The 14,686-nt window shown below is 44.5% G+C and overlaps 1 long non-coding RNA gene across 1 annotated transcript; it reads left to right on the top strand.

The window, feature by feature from the left end:
- Nucleotides 1–1,775: 1,775 nt before the first annotated feature.
- LOC106724242 lies at nt 1,776–3,142 on the top strand. The gene is made up of 2 exons (XR_001359985.1): nt 1,776–2,615; nt 2,916–3,142. It is a non-coding gene; the product is annotated as an uncharacterized LOC106724242 (long non-coding RNA).
- The last annotated feature ends 11,544 nt before the right edge of the window (nt 3,143–14,686 follow it).

Raw genomic sequence — 14,686 nt, 5'->3', positions numbered from 1 at the left:
GAAATGAGCAGACTCACACACTGCACAGCTGGGCAGGGGCGCGCCCCTTCCACCAGGACGGAGCTGCGCGGTGTGAGTGAGCTCGGCAGCGTGCACCGTCCCGGAGATGCAGGGAATGGCTCGATCACCACAGATGACCAGTTACGCATAGCAAGCATTTATATCTTTATCTTTACTCCAAGTACCCTGGTAAATGATATAAAAGGGTTTGCAGTATCTCTTGTAAATATAATAAAACATCAACTAGCTTGAACTAATCACGGGGAAGGGCAGAACAAATAAAAGGAAAAAGTGAACTACAAGACCCTTGAGTTAGCTTCAGGCACATCTGTGCAGTTTGATCATTTGCACAGATATTTGTTAAGTGCAGTAATTGACAACATTTTGTTGTGTCCATTGGGGAATACAGAGGTGAAAAAGATAAGGATGCCCTCAGGAGCTCACCTTTTATTAGGAAAAGATAAAATACATGGATGCACAAATAATTTGCTTGAACTTAGCCAACCATATTTGTCAAATAGAATACTTAAAGCTAACACGTAAAAAATTATTAGGAAGAATTTAGGGGAATGTTCATTTGACATTTTATAACTATCGAGTGTCTTCTATGTGGAGAGCACTTTATGAAGTACTTGAAAATAATTTGTTAATTAGCTTCAGTATTCCCCTTTCATTCTTTCGTGGATTACCTAAACTTTCCTTCCCAGAACTCTTAATGATGACATTCACCCTAAACACTAAAATTTAGATTCTAATTTTCTCAGATTTCAAAATATAAAAATTTATACTAATGAAGTTTAATTGTATCACTTAAATAAAACCTACCAAACTTATTAAATGGAGGATATATCCTAAATTGGTTGGTATAAAGATTATTGTTTTCAGTTTGAAAAACAATTCTTTCATGTTTAATAGTGTGTGCATTCAGGTAACTGTTAGTTGTCTATTACTGCAAAACAAATTGCCCCAAAACTTAGTGGCTTACGACAACAATGATCTCCATTTGTATGGGCAGGAATTCACAGTGCAGAGCAGGATGGCTCATCACTGCTTCACAATGTCCGTAGCCTAAGCTGGAAGACAGAGAGGCCGGTGCTGCAGCCATCTGCAGACTGATGATCCCCTCACGTGACTGCACGTGGATGCTGGTGTCAGCTAGGGATCTAGTAGAGGCTCTTGACTGGAACACCCACACGTGGCCTCTCTGTGTGGCCTGGGCGTCCTCACAACGATGACTGGGTTCGAAGAGCCAGCACCATGAGAAAGCTTGCATTCCAGGCAGAAGCAGTATCTTTTTTTTTTTTTAATATGTTTTTATTGATTTTAGAGAGAGGAAGGGAGAGCGAGAGAGGGAAAGAAACACTGATGTGAGAGAGATACATTGATCACTTGCCTCCCATTGAGCCCGCAACCTGGGAATGTCCTGACCGGGAATCGAACCGGTGACCTTTCAGCGCATGGGATGAGGCTCAACCAACTGAGCAACACTGCCCAGGGCAGAAGTGCTGTCCTTTTAATGACTTAGTCATGGAAGCTACACAGTCTCACTTCTGACTTTTTTTTTTTTTCTAGAAGTGAGGCACTAAGCCTAGCCCATCATTTGAATTGTATGTCAAAGAATTCGCATACAATTCAGGGGTTCTCAACCTTCTGGCCTTTAAATACAGTTCCTCATGTTGTGACCCAACCATAAAATTATTTTCGTTGCTACTTCATAACTGTAATGTTGCTACTGTTATGAAGTGTAATGTAAATATCTGATATGCAGGATGGTCTTAGGCGACCCCTGTGAAAGGGTCGTTTGACCACCAAAGGGGTCGCAACCCACAGGTTGAGAACCGCTGGCATACATGTTTTAAAGCCACCACAGTAACCATTATTTTTAGGTTAACTTACATTATTGCCTTTGAAATTGGCCTTTTAACTAACAGTGTTCTAAACGTTTTTAAAAAGGGCTAGATTTTACTGTTATATTGTGTTTTGAAAGATTCTTGTGTCTTTATTATGATGGTTTGTTTTATTCTGTAACTCCCCACGGTTTTCTTGACAGTTGATTTAACGATTGGCTCTCATTCAATGCTGTGTAATTTTAGTTTACATTTCATGTCATTTTACCATCAAGAAAGGTATCTTCCTTTGGTGTAATACTTTATATAATGGTTGGTTACGTGCTAATACTTAATATTTTATGTGGTTTTCTCAGATAAAACCAACCTGTAATCACATAAGTAACTCAGAACTGCTTGGTTAGTTTTTTAAGTGAGCCATTCTAAGAATTTCCAAAACCTTTGCCTAACTTTCACTGTGAAAATATTACCTAATTTTTGTCTTAAAGGACACGTTTCCTTTTTCTTTATAACTAATTAAGGATCTTGTGGAAATTCATGTGGTTTCTATCATGGTCACTCGGCATTTATTAGAACTATGACATTTCAATTGAAAGATTGTTTTCTAAGGGAAACGTACATTCATTATATGTTTTCCCATATTTTCTTTTTCTTCCTTTTTATATACTACAACTCTTCTGATTGCTTTTCCTCCCTGACACTACCTGAAGTATTGTGGTTAACCACATTTTGTAAAAGGTGGAAGATTTCTACATTCTGAAGAATAAGGTAAACTACATTTTAGATCAAAATTAGTTAGATGGCTTTCTTATTTATAGGGTAACTTATAACTCAATGAAATAAAAAATAGTAATGTGTTTTATGGACATTTAAAATAGTATATGAAACCTATTCTAAGTATAAGCCATTCAGAGACATTCAAACATTACATATCAACTTTGTTGCCTATTACAGACATATTTAAGAATAGAAATAATGTCCTGGTTAGGCAACCAAAGGATTCCTTTAATGTGTCAACACTTCGCATGATATCAAGTTATTTTTATCAGATTTTTTTCTGTTTATAAGTTTTTAGAAACTGAAAAATTAGGAAACCAGCTGGAGGTGGAAGGCGTGGTCACTTGCAGACAAGTAAATGTGGGCTGTACCAGAACAGAAACAGGGAGCTAAAAGGTAATCTGAACCTCCCAGAAGCACCTTAGGAGGCAAGTGGACAGCAAAGATCTTCAGAGTGAGTGGCGTAACTTCTGCAAAAACTGTTAGCAATAAACCATCTAATCAATGTCTTCTCTCTCTTTTTGACTCCCATTTGTTCATCTTATTATCTGGATGTATTCTTTGTCATTTTATTTTTAGGCTTGAGTATTGTAAAATGAAGTGGGGCCATTGTGCCGTTCCGGCTCCTTTTGTCTACTAGTCATTTCTGTAACCATCAACACTCAGCCTGACTTACCCAGTGGCCTTTACCATCCCTCACCTGTGCCCGTGCTCTGCCTCAGACAGCCCTTTTCTAGCATTTACTACATGTGTTACATAACACCGCACAAAGCAAAACTCACTGTATTTTCTCCCTGATAGATTAAGCTTTCTAAGAGTGAGGACTGGGCCCTAGCTGGTTTGGCTCAATGGATAGAGCGTCGGTCTGCGAACTGAAAGGTCCCAGGTTCGATTCCGGTCAAGGGCACATACTCAGGTTGTGGGCTCAATCCCCAGTACGGGGCTTGCAGGAGGCAGCCAATCAATGATTCTCTCTCATCATTGATGTTTCTATCTCTCCTGCTCCCTTCCTCTCTGAAATCAATAAAAATATATTTTTAAAAAATGTGATGAGTGGGTTGTGTTCAACTTTGTAACTGCAGCGTCTGTCATAGTATTTAGCCCACAGTAGGTACACAATATATATATGAATTAATCAAAACTTGGTCTTATAAGAAATGTGCATCTAGCATCCTGCCCTGTGGCAGTCACCTGTTGTGGATGAGAATACTTAAGCTCAGTATAGGCCTCTCTACTGAGCCTGTATCCTAACCCCAACGTGACTGGAGTCAGGATACATGGGAGATCAGGTAGTTTACACTATAATAAAAAGGACTATGTTCAACTTGTCATAATTTTTTAAACATGTCTTGGATGAAACAGCTTTTGAATGGGCTGAATGCAGGTCCCTCTGCTGGTCTTAGATCTTGTAGGTCATTGATTCTTGAAATCTGAGTGTTGAGGTCCTGTGGGTGGGTCAGTGACTCCATCCCCTTGAACCATGGGACACTGCTTTGACCGTGATAAATGGGTGCTCCTTCATCTTGGAAGTGTCTGACATCGGGTATTTCAGATAGCCCCCCGCCATTTCTCCTCAGCATAAGGCTTCCTATTGGTCCTGATGAGGATTCTTCAAAGTGGTGGAAAAGGGAAGGTAGTTTACATAATATTCCCAAACCAACAGGCCAAAGACAAATATTGAGACACTCAACTTAGTTTTGTTTTAATGTTCTCTCTCCAATAGAGTCTTATTTTGTTAACTGAAGTCCAAAGATTGAATGAGCCTCACTGAGACAGCAGAGTAAGCTCTCTTCTGAGGCTTGGGGGAGGGGAAAACAATTTGTTGTTTGAAGACCTGGGTACCAGACAATGAGCTAAACTTGGAAATAAAGCAAAAAGATTACTGCTGGTCCCTTCGGAGTTGTACTTAGAGTCTTGGCCAGCTTGGCTCAGTGGTTGAGCGTTGACCCATCCACCAAGAGGTCACAGGTTGGATTCCAGGTCTGGGCACATGCCCTGGTTTGGGGTTCGATCCCCATTAGGGGGCATGCAGGATGCAGCTGATCGATGTTTCTCACATTGATGATTCTTTCCCTCTTCCTGTCTCTAAAATTGGAGAGGACAAAGGGAGGATGGCCCCAGGAAGCTGACTTTCCTGTTTTTCTTTCCTCCACCAGGGGTTAAACATTTGTCTAACATACCAGTTCTCAGCCGACTGGCTGGCTGCATTTGTGCAGTAATCACACACAGGCTCGTAGCTCTTCCACAGTCCCAGTGAAACCCGGCCTTCGGGGCCAGAGCCTCATCTTGATACATCTTGATACGACTAACGTGCACACTTCAAGATGTCCATCACCAAGCCCAGAATTCGCGCCAAGCGGCAGGATAACTTATTTCAAGGCCTTAGATTATGAAACCACCTGTTGGCACTCATGTCTCTGTTATTACACAACTTTTTTTTATGCCACAAGTCCAGTGCTGTGGACTGACTACGGCCTCCAAAAGTTATTTGGAGAGAGAGCAAAGGAAAAACTAAACAGGAAACAAGTAAGCCAACAGTCATCACCTAATGCAACTGCACAGAAAAGTTGAAAATATTTTAAGTGTTTTCAAAATGTTTGTAGATATCAAAGAGCCAAACCATCTGGGTGAAGCATTCCATTAGTCTTATTTTTTGGTAGGGGCATTAATTTTGAACTGGAAAAAGCTCATCCCTGCCCAAGTTAACATACTTTGCACTTAACACCTCATTCAGAACTCCCAAGCACGTTAAGTTGTAATTAGCAATAAAACTTAGAAGTGCGTAGCTATTAATATTTGTGTTTTAAACATTTGTCCATGAGGCTTGAAAAGGAGAGAAATCCCTCCATCTCCCCGGGCACTCACAGGTCCTGCTGAGATACTATTCTATTCTAGCTCCTCTCCTGCCCCTCCCACTCCCCTTTCACGCCTTTTTATATTGACCCAGCTCCTTGAGCCCTTTGATCCGCCTACCCCCACTTTTTATATTGACCCAGCTCCTTGAGCCCTTTGATCCGATTCTCCAGTGGTCCGCCTACCCCCATTCCTCATCTGACCCACCCTCCTCCCTTCTGTAGTGTAGTGCCTATTATGTCCTCCTTTCCAAGGTATCGTTCCCCTCCAACTAAGCATTAGCACCGAGTAATCACCAGGAGAGCTCACTAGGACTCACTAGGACTCGAGAGGACTTCTCAATGTGGTCACTTATAAACCTGGACTGGAGATGAGAGACTATGATTTTGAATAAGGAGGAGACATCCAGGATGTGTAGGGCCAGTCTCTGAAGACTCGGGAGTCAGCTGTACGGCCCCGTGATAGGACTGACAAATGAGACCAGGCCCCATCTAGGATGAGGAGGGAGACAGGAGGGGGGCAGCTGCTGCTATGTCATTCCAGCCAGCTGCCAAATAGGAAGGCAGGCCAGTATTTTCAGATGACTGTATGCTTTTCAAGAGGAGTAAAGACCCAAATGTTTCTGAGAAATATGGTTGTTATATGATTGCAAAGATTTTAAGTTGTTTTAGTTTGTTAACATATGGGGTGAGTTAAACAGCCAAGAGCAGATAGAGTGGGCTGCCACCTTGCAACCTCTGGTTTAGAGAACCCCTGGGGCAGTTGAGTCCTATTTATTAGGACTTTCATTATGCTCAGAAGCCTCTGCAATGTCAACATGGCTCTCTTTGAGCGAATTTGATTTTGAAGGAACCTCAAAACCAGAGATTCACCTGCGAAGAGATTCTCTGGTCTTAGGAGCCTGGCCTGACCTGGGGTGACCATGGATTGGAGTATAACATAGCCCCTCTAGGCTATCTGCCTGATTCTAGGCTACACGGGTTTCTGACAGGTCTGTATTCTCTCTGGTCACCATGTAAAAAGGGCAGGTGTGCCATCCAAGATTTTGCCAAGTCTTGCTTTAATAGACCTAAGATACCTTTAATAAGCCTGGATTAAAAGTATCCTACATTAGGGGGACTGATTGAGAGCAAAGTGGGTCATTTCACATTCCTCAAGTGCAGTCCAAGTGCCTCCATACAGAATGTAAGCGACCTTGAGCCTCAGACATGAGGTTCGGGTAACAGAACCCCTGCAGTCCCTGTGTGCGCCGTGCACTTTCATAACCGCATGTGCTTAGACTGATCCCTGGAGCACCCTCCTGCCCCTTCTGGGCCTTTTTTTTTTTAAAATTTATCTTCATTGTTGGAAGTATTACAGATGTCCTCTTTTTCCCCCCATAGATCCTTCCACCCTGCACCCGCCCTTCTTGCCCCTCCCCCCAGGCCTTCATCACCCTGTTGTCTTGTGTCCATGGGTTATGCATATATGCGTACAAGTTCTTTGGTTAATCTCTACCCACCCATCCACCTCTGCCTTCCCTCTGAGATTCATCAGTCTCTTTTTCGATGCTTCCATGTCTCTGGATCTATTTTGTTCATCAGGTTCCACATATGAGTGAGATCATGTGATACTTGTCTTTCTCTGACAGGCTTGTTTAGGGTTAACTCTTGATGTTCTTTAATATATCTTCTGGGAAGTCTTCTTCGAACTCTCAGCTGGTGCTAAATGTCCCCATTGTAGACCCTCACGATACAGTTTCTTAGCATTTCCCATGTTAGTGTATTGAGATTGGCTGTTGTTTGTCTCTGCCACTAAGCTGTAAGCACGTCCTGGGAATCATACTGCCCAGTCTGGTGCCTGACACACCAGCCAGTCAACAGATGCTGGTACTAAGATGTTGGAAAGCAGGGAGTGGGTGCCTTCATGCTTGAGGAACAAGCCATGTGAACACTAAAAACAGCAACCAAAGGTAACTGTATAAAGTCCTAAATATCCCAAACTCAGGAAACTGGTTTCCTGAGAGGCCCCAGTAACAGCTAATTTTTTTCTTTTCTTTTTTATATTTTGGGAGGACAGAGACTTCTGATCGGATATGTGTGACCTTGGAGAAAGAAGCAAGGGAGGCTGGGAGATAATATCCATTTATTCATTTAATGACTATTTATTGAATATCTACTAGGTGCTGGGGACTCAGCAAGGACTAAACAAAACACGTAACTCCCTGCCCTTACAGCTTACTTCCCAGTGGTAACAGAAAGCACATGGAAACGTAGGGTGTTTTCAGTGGTGACAGTGCTTTGGAGAGCCGTGGAGCAGAGGGGGGAGGGGTGTGGGGAGAGTGAGGAGCTGCACTTTCAGTAGGGTTGTCTCTGAGGTGGAGAGGTTCTGGGTGGAAGGCCCAGGGAGCGGGCTGGGGTCAGAGGGCTAGGAGGGCGGCGGAAGTCAGTGAGTGGAGAGGAATTCCCAGATGGTGCAGGTCCTGTAGGCGCAGCAAGGACTTGGCTTTGCTCTCAGGGATGGAAGCTGCTCGAGGGTTTGAGAAAAGCAGTGCAATGCTCTGACCTATGTGCACAGCTCGCCGCACTAGGTGCTCACATCAACTACTTCATTCAGTCTTACAAAATCCCCTGCAAGGTGTGTGCTGTTCCCACAGGTGAGCACTACACGGCCTTCTCCAAGATCAAACAGGCTAAGTGTGGGAGCCAGGAAGACAACCTCGGTAAGCCCCGGCTCCGTCCTCTACCACAGGAATGGCACCTATAAACCCTGTACAATTATTGGGAAAAGCAAATGGTAAAAAAGGGTCTAGCAAAGTGCTTGAACTCAGTCAAGGTTAATGCCTTCTTTATTGCAAGGTCGCACACACTAACAAAGTCAACACCAGAGAGAACACCCCCACCTTTAGAGCCTAAACCAGGCACATGCATGCATGGATTTTAGTTGCCTTCTCTCTCTCATCCAGTTTCCTTCTCGATGTACTGAGCCTGTTGCACTGCGCTCTCGGGCAGTTTCCAGCTAGAAAGCTCTTTATTGGTTCTACATATTCCTAAGTCTCTGTCATACCCTTAACAGGGGGAGCATCGTCAATCCCCAACAGACGCTCTGAGAGGTGGGATCATAGCATGGTCCGGTTAAATGCCAACGTCATTTAAAGTTGGGTTGTGTCAATGGTCTTGTCAAAGCGCTGTGGCTGAGCGCCCTGAGGAAGGTCTTAGAGTTGCTGAAAATGATGCAAAATGTCACTGCTTCCCAAGCAGGGCTGGAGTGATGCTGCCTCCCGTATACCATCCGATTCCCTTATAATTTCCCCCTGACCTTTACTGACTCTGACAGTTGTGGGTCTTTAAAAAAAGGATCCCAGAATATTGCCATTATGCAGTTGCCTAGAAACAGGGCCTAAAATACATCTGGCTTTAATAGAAGAGCTAAAATGAGTTTTCATTTTTTGGCATTGTCTCTCTTTCTCTTTCCTCCTCCCCCCACCTTTTCTTTGTGTCAACCATGAACTGCAATAGAATTTCTCACTAATCCTTTCTGGACAGTTCGAAGCCAAGACACTGAACACCAAGAGCATGTTCCTACCATGGGGAGCGTTAGCAACACTAGCGTGGTGTCATGAAACCGCATCCCTGGCCCGCTTACACGCAACACGTATAGAATCTGTACCGTCAGATCCCTCACCGCTCACTCTCCGAGAAAGCTGTGGCCAGCACTCCCGAGGGTGCTGGAAGGAGGAGACACTATTTGTCTCGTCATCAAGGCGTGTTCTAGTACAGTTTGCCAAACAGCTACAAACATAATTTTCTGACCCATAAACATTTCTATTCGCCACCCTAACCCCTCTTCCACGATCCAGCCTCTCCCTTTTTCTATCTCTTTTATCACTGCATGTTTGGTCCGTCTTCCCCTACCAAATGCACAAGGCAAACACAAGCACTCTTAGCCTAGTAACAAGAAAAAAAAACCCCAGCAACAACCGTGAAAAGGAGAAACAAAATATACTGAGTTTCTTTCGTGTCTGCTGTGTGATCTCTGCCTGCGGAAATACACTGATTTGCAGCGATGCCTCTGGTGGCAAAGGTCGCACACTTTCTTATTAGTTCGTGAGTCCAGAAATCCCAAGGCCAGGAGAGCGTCCCCACCCTGCTGACCACTCAGACACTCTGGAGGCTCCAGGACTCAGCTCAGCAAGGGCAGGCTGAGGATATTCACGTTCAGACATGAGCTGGTCTAGAAGTACTTTCCTTGCCCGGCATCACCTCCAGGCTGTTTCCAAACTCCCCTGATCATACTAACCACCTGACGGCTGGTTGAACCGGGTCATTCAAGGCCTCTCCCCTGAAGCCTGATGCAGCAGGCCCAGTGTGGAACTTGGGAGGCAGCCTTTAGCAAGCACCCCGATTCTTATTAGGCGAGTTTAGCCAACACACAGGCCAGCAAGGGAGAGCCCAGAGGCTTCAGGCTGCAGATAAGGCTTCCTCTGACCACACTGCTTCCTTCCTTCCTTCCTTCCTTCCTTCCTTCCTTCCTTCCTTCCTTCCTTCCTTCCTTCCTTCCTTCCTTCCTCCCTCCCTGCTACTCCAGGCCTTTGCTTGTGGCTCCGCACACCCTCCTCACCAGGCTTCCTGTGCTTTCAGGCTCAATCCCGGTATCGCTTTCTTGTGTTTGTGGAGTGCCCTGCTCTTGCTTCCAGAACAGGAGCAGCACCTCCCCAACTTTATTCCAGTTTCCAGTTCCTCCATTTCACTTCCACCCCACACGCCTCAGTTTGAAGGCAAGGGCTCTTGCGTGTTTTACAGTCATGCGTGCTCCATGCCTGGGAGAGGGCCCATGGGGCACATGGCAGGTGCTCTCTAGCGGTCCCACTGTCTGTGAGCACCACACTGACCTCCTGAGAGCTGGGTCCTGTGTCTCTGCAACCTCTGGCCGCTTGTTCCGTGTCAGCCGTGGGACGTTAGTGGAATGAGTCACCGAGGAATTTGACTTCATGACCATGCTCAGGCCCACGCAGGGCTCTTTGTGGAGGGAAGATTAAGCAAACACAAATTTCAAAGTCAACGAGGAGCCAAGTTGGGGAGAACTGTGGAAACAGAAAAAGGGTAGAGGAAAAAGAGACATACAGGGAGGAGGCTGCAGGGAAGTTGCCATAGTGAAGGGGGTGAGAAAAGTATTGAGAAGGGAATGAGGGCTGATTGTTTCTAAACAACGCGGTTTTTGTTGGGAGTTTCCAAAGACAGCCCAGCGGTCACCAGGGCCATCTCCACCGTCCGCCCCTCTTCTGACTCTGCACACACCCTCACCCAGTGCGCGCATCGACACTGCCCGCGGTTAGGAGGGTGGATTCGAGTCGGTGCCAGGGCTCCACATCTGGCTCCATCCGACTGACCTTTCTCTTTGGGCAGATGCTCAAATATTCTCTGCCTCAGTCTCCTCTGTTGTAAAATGTCTATGCTGATAGTCCTTCGTCATAGGACTGTTAATTAAATATGGTAATTCAAGCAAAGTACTTAATACAGTAGGTGGACCTGGTGATGAGTATATGCCAGGCATTGGGTACAGTGTCATTAAACAGGAGAGTGGCCAAGAGCACAGGCTTTGGAGTAAGATAGGCGGAGTTGAGAGATCTAGCTCTACCACTTCCTAGGATTGTGACCTCAGGCAAGTTACTGCTCTGAGCTTGACACAGATTTTAAAGAGAATTTCTGTGCAAGCCATGATAAAGTTAGGTGGGCTCTTTATGGCAACAGAGAAAGTTATATCTATATCATAATAAGCCTCTTACTATAAAAGAGGATATAATGGGTCACTGAGAAGGCCTTTGAGACTTTTTGATTATTTACATTTGATTGAGGCATATTTTTTACAAGAGTATTATTTACGTAATAAAAAGAAGTGGTTGCAATACCCCACCTAAACACGCCCCCCCCAAAAAAAATTGGAAGTATTAAAGTTCTTCCAAGAGGAATTAAGTAATTTCCTTTTAATTGATAAATCATGTCTAATAAGTGAAGGAAGGTATAAGCATACATGTACGAAGATAATAAGCAAATGTGGCAAAATTTGTAAATCCATCTGAAGGATATATGGGCAATCATTTTACTATCCTCTCAATCTTCCTTAGATCTACAAATTTTCTAAATAAAATGTTGGAAGAAAAAATATAACCCACTGATATTTTAATCTACTTTACCAGTGAAACTAAACTTCACAGAATTTAAGATGACACTAAAATTATATGACATCAATTTAATATGTAATTTAAATTCTGACCAAGAAATTGCAATACTTTTATTTAAACAATATTGAGGCTTTTTCCCCTCTCTGGCCCCCCTCCCAATTCTATTGGAACATGATTTACAGCAGCTGTGGGTCTTACGGGAGATGGCCAGTCACATAGTTGAAGCACAAACCTAACATTGCTTCTTGGGCAAGGCAAGAACAAAGTGTATAAAAGAACATGAGTATACCCCATGCTTTTTTCTTTTAAAATTTAACAGCGTCAAAGCTGACCTGTTAGGCCACATGCAAAAGAATGACACTAGACCATTATCTTACAGCCTACAAAAAATTAACTCAAAATGGGATTAAAGACTTGAGTGTAAGACCTGAAACCATAAAATACATAGAAGAAAACATGGGCAGTAAGTATCTGGACATTGGTCTTAGTGATGTTTTTGTGAATTTGATTCCAATGGCAAGGGAAATAGAAACAAAAAAGTGGGACTACATCAAACTAAAAGTCTTCTGCACAATAATACAACAAAAAAAATGATCAGCAGGATAAAAAGGCAGCCTACAGAATGAGAGAAAATATTTGCAAACCATCTATGTGATAAGACGTTAATATCCAAAACATATAAGGAACTCATACAACTCAATAGCAAAAACAAAACAAAACAACAACAAAAATCCAAAACCCATTAAAACCAAATGGGCAAAGGATTTGAAGAGACATTTTTCCAAAGAAGACATATGACTGGCCAACAGGTACATGAAAAGATGCTCGACATCACTAAGATGCTTGATATCTCACTATGATTTGGATTTACACATCGGGGAAATGCAAATCCAAATCATAGTGAGATATCGCCTCACACCTGTTAGAATGGCTATTATCTAAAAAACAAGAGGTGAGTGTTGGAGAGGCTGTGAAAAAAGGAATCCTTGTGCACTATTTTTGGGAATGTAAAGCAAAGGGTTGGTTCCTATTCTCTTTTTGCTTAAATTAGTTTGAGTTGGAAGAAGAATCTCATGAGCTTCTGCTGGAAGGCTTTACCAAAGGAGTGACTTTTAAGTTGAATTCAGACAGATGAGTAGTATGTAAATGGGAAAGGGATGGAGAATAAAAGTCTAGCTGTGGTTCTCAACCTGTGGGTCGCGACCCCTTTGGCGGTCAAACGACCCTTTCACAGGGGTCGCTTAAGACCATCCTGCATATCAGATATTTACATTACGATTCATAACAGTAGCAACATTACAGTTATGCAGTAGCAACGAAAATAATTTTATGGTTGGGTCACAACATGAGGAACTGTATTTAAAGGGCCAGAAGGTTGAGAACCACTGGCTTAGAAGAACCAGGATGCTCTTCGGGGGTTGCTCCAAGGCAAATGAGACCACTTTTGAGCTGGTTTTCCTCAAATAACAACAATAAGCTCTTAAGCTGCCGTATAGGCAAACTGGGAAAAGCAAACAAACAAAACCCCCCCAAACAAAAAAACTGTTTTGACTAAATTGTCACTTGATCAGGCCACATCAGGCTACCATTGTGGCTAACTTGTCAAAAGTCCTTCCCATCCCAAAGCATTCTGAAATACCTGAGCCCTCTAGTGAGCAGAACACTGTCCTGAGTATCCTTCCATCTCTTGGACATAGATGTCTATGTCATTCTGAGACCAATGTGCTGTTTAAAAGTTCCTTTTTTTTCTTTTTTCCTCATAGCTCACTTTGCTTCTTAAGCGATTGGCTCTAAATAGATTGGTTCACCACTGCTCCAAACAAAACAATCCTATATAATAAAAGGCTAATATGCAAATCGACCGAACAGCAGAACGACTGGTCTCTATGACGTGCACTGACCACCAGGGGGCAGATGCTCAACACAGGAGCTGTCCCCTGGTGGTCAGTGCACTCCCACAGGAGGAGCGCTGCACAGCCAGAAGCCGGGCTCATGTCTGGCTAGCGCAGTGGCGGTGGCAGGAGCCTCTCCTGCCTCCACAGCAGTGCTAAGGACCCCTCGGGAGATGTCCACCTGCTGGCTTAGGCCCGCTCCCTGCCAGCAGGGGGACATCCCCCGGGAGTCTCAGACTCAAAGAGGGTGCAGGCTGAACTGAGGGCCCCCCCCCCGCCCCAGTGCACAAATGTCGTGCACTGGGCCTCTAGTCTACATATATAAAAGGCTAATCTGCTAAGTCTCCATCCGACCAGTCGCTATGATGCACATTGACCACCAGGGGGCAGATGCTCAATGCAGGATCTTCCGTGACACACCCTGGCCATTTACAGAGAAACGGCACTGAGCACCTGGTTCCCACAAAGCCACACTTGGCTTCCTCCAAGTGGGACACAGGCCCTGCTACCACCCTGGAGCAACAGCCACCAAATTGCAGCCAACACTGCTGAGACCCCATGGAACAAAATGTGGCCCACAGTACAGCCTATCCCAGAAATGGTGGCTGTGGGCGCTGGGTAATGACATCATGTAGCAACACCTGGCTTCCTCTCCCTAACAACTAGCCTCCTTGCAGTTTCTTCAGCCCAGGAACCTAACTTGCTTTATAACCAGGTGCAAACATTTTACACTGTAACCAAATGTCTGTGAAGCATTTTCCCGTGCTTCATCTCATTTGATCATCACAGAAATCCTAGAGTAGGTAGATAGGAGACTTGGTGGAATCTATTTTCTTTTCATTAGCTGGAAAATGGAGACGCTCAACACAGGAGCTGCCCCCTGGTGGTCAGTGCACTCCCACAGGAGGAGCGCTGCACAGCCAGAAGCCGGGCTCATGTCTGGCTAGCGCAGTGGCGGTGGCAGGAGCCTCTCCCGCCTCCACAGCAGTGCTAAGGACCCCTCGGGAGATGTCCACCTGCTGGCTTAGGCCCGCTCCCTGCCAGCAGGGGGACATCCCCCGGGAGTCTCAGACTCAAAGAGGGCGCAGGCTGAACTGAGGGCCCCCCCGCCCCAGTGCACAAATGTCATGCACCGGGCCTCTAGTCTATATATAAAA

Source organism: Myotis brandtii, unplaced genomic scaffold, assembly GCF_000412655.1.
Source record: "Myotis brandtii unplaced genomic scaffold, ASM41265v1 scaffold775, whole genome shotgun sequence".
In the NCBI taxonomy this organism is placed as follows: Eukaryota; Metazoa; Chordata; class Mammalia; order Chiroptera; family Vespertilionidae; genus Myotis; species Myotis brandtii.
The sequence above is the reverse complement of the archived record's forward strand: the minus strand, read 5'-3'. Positions and strand labels throughout refer to the sequence as shown.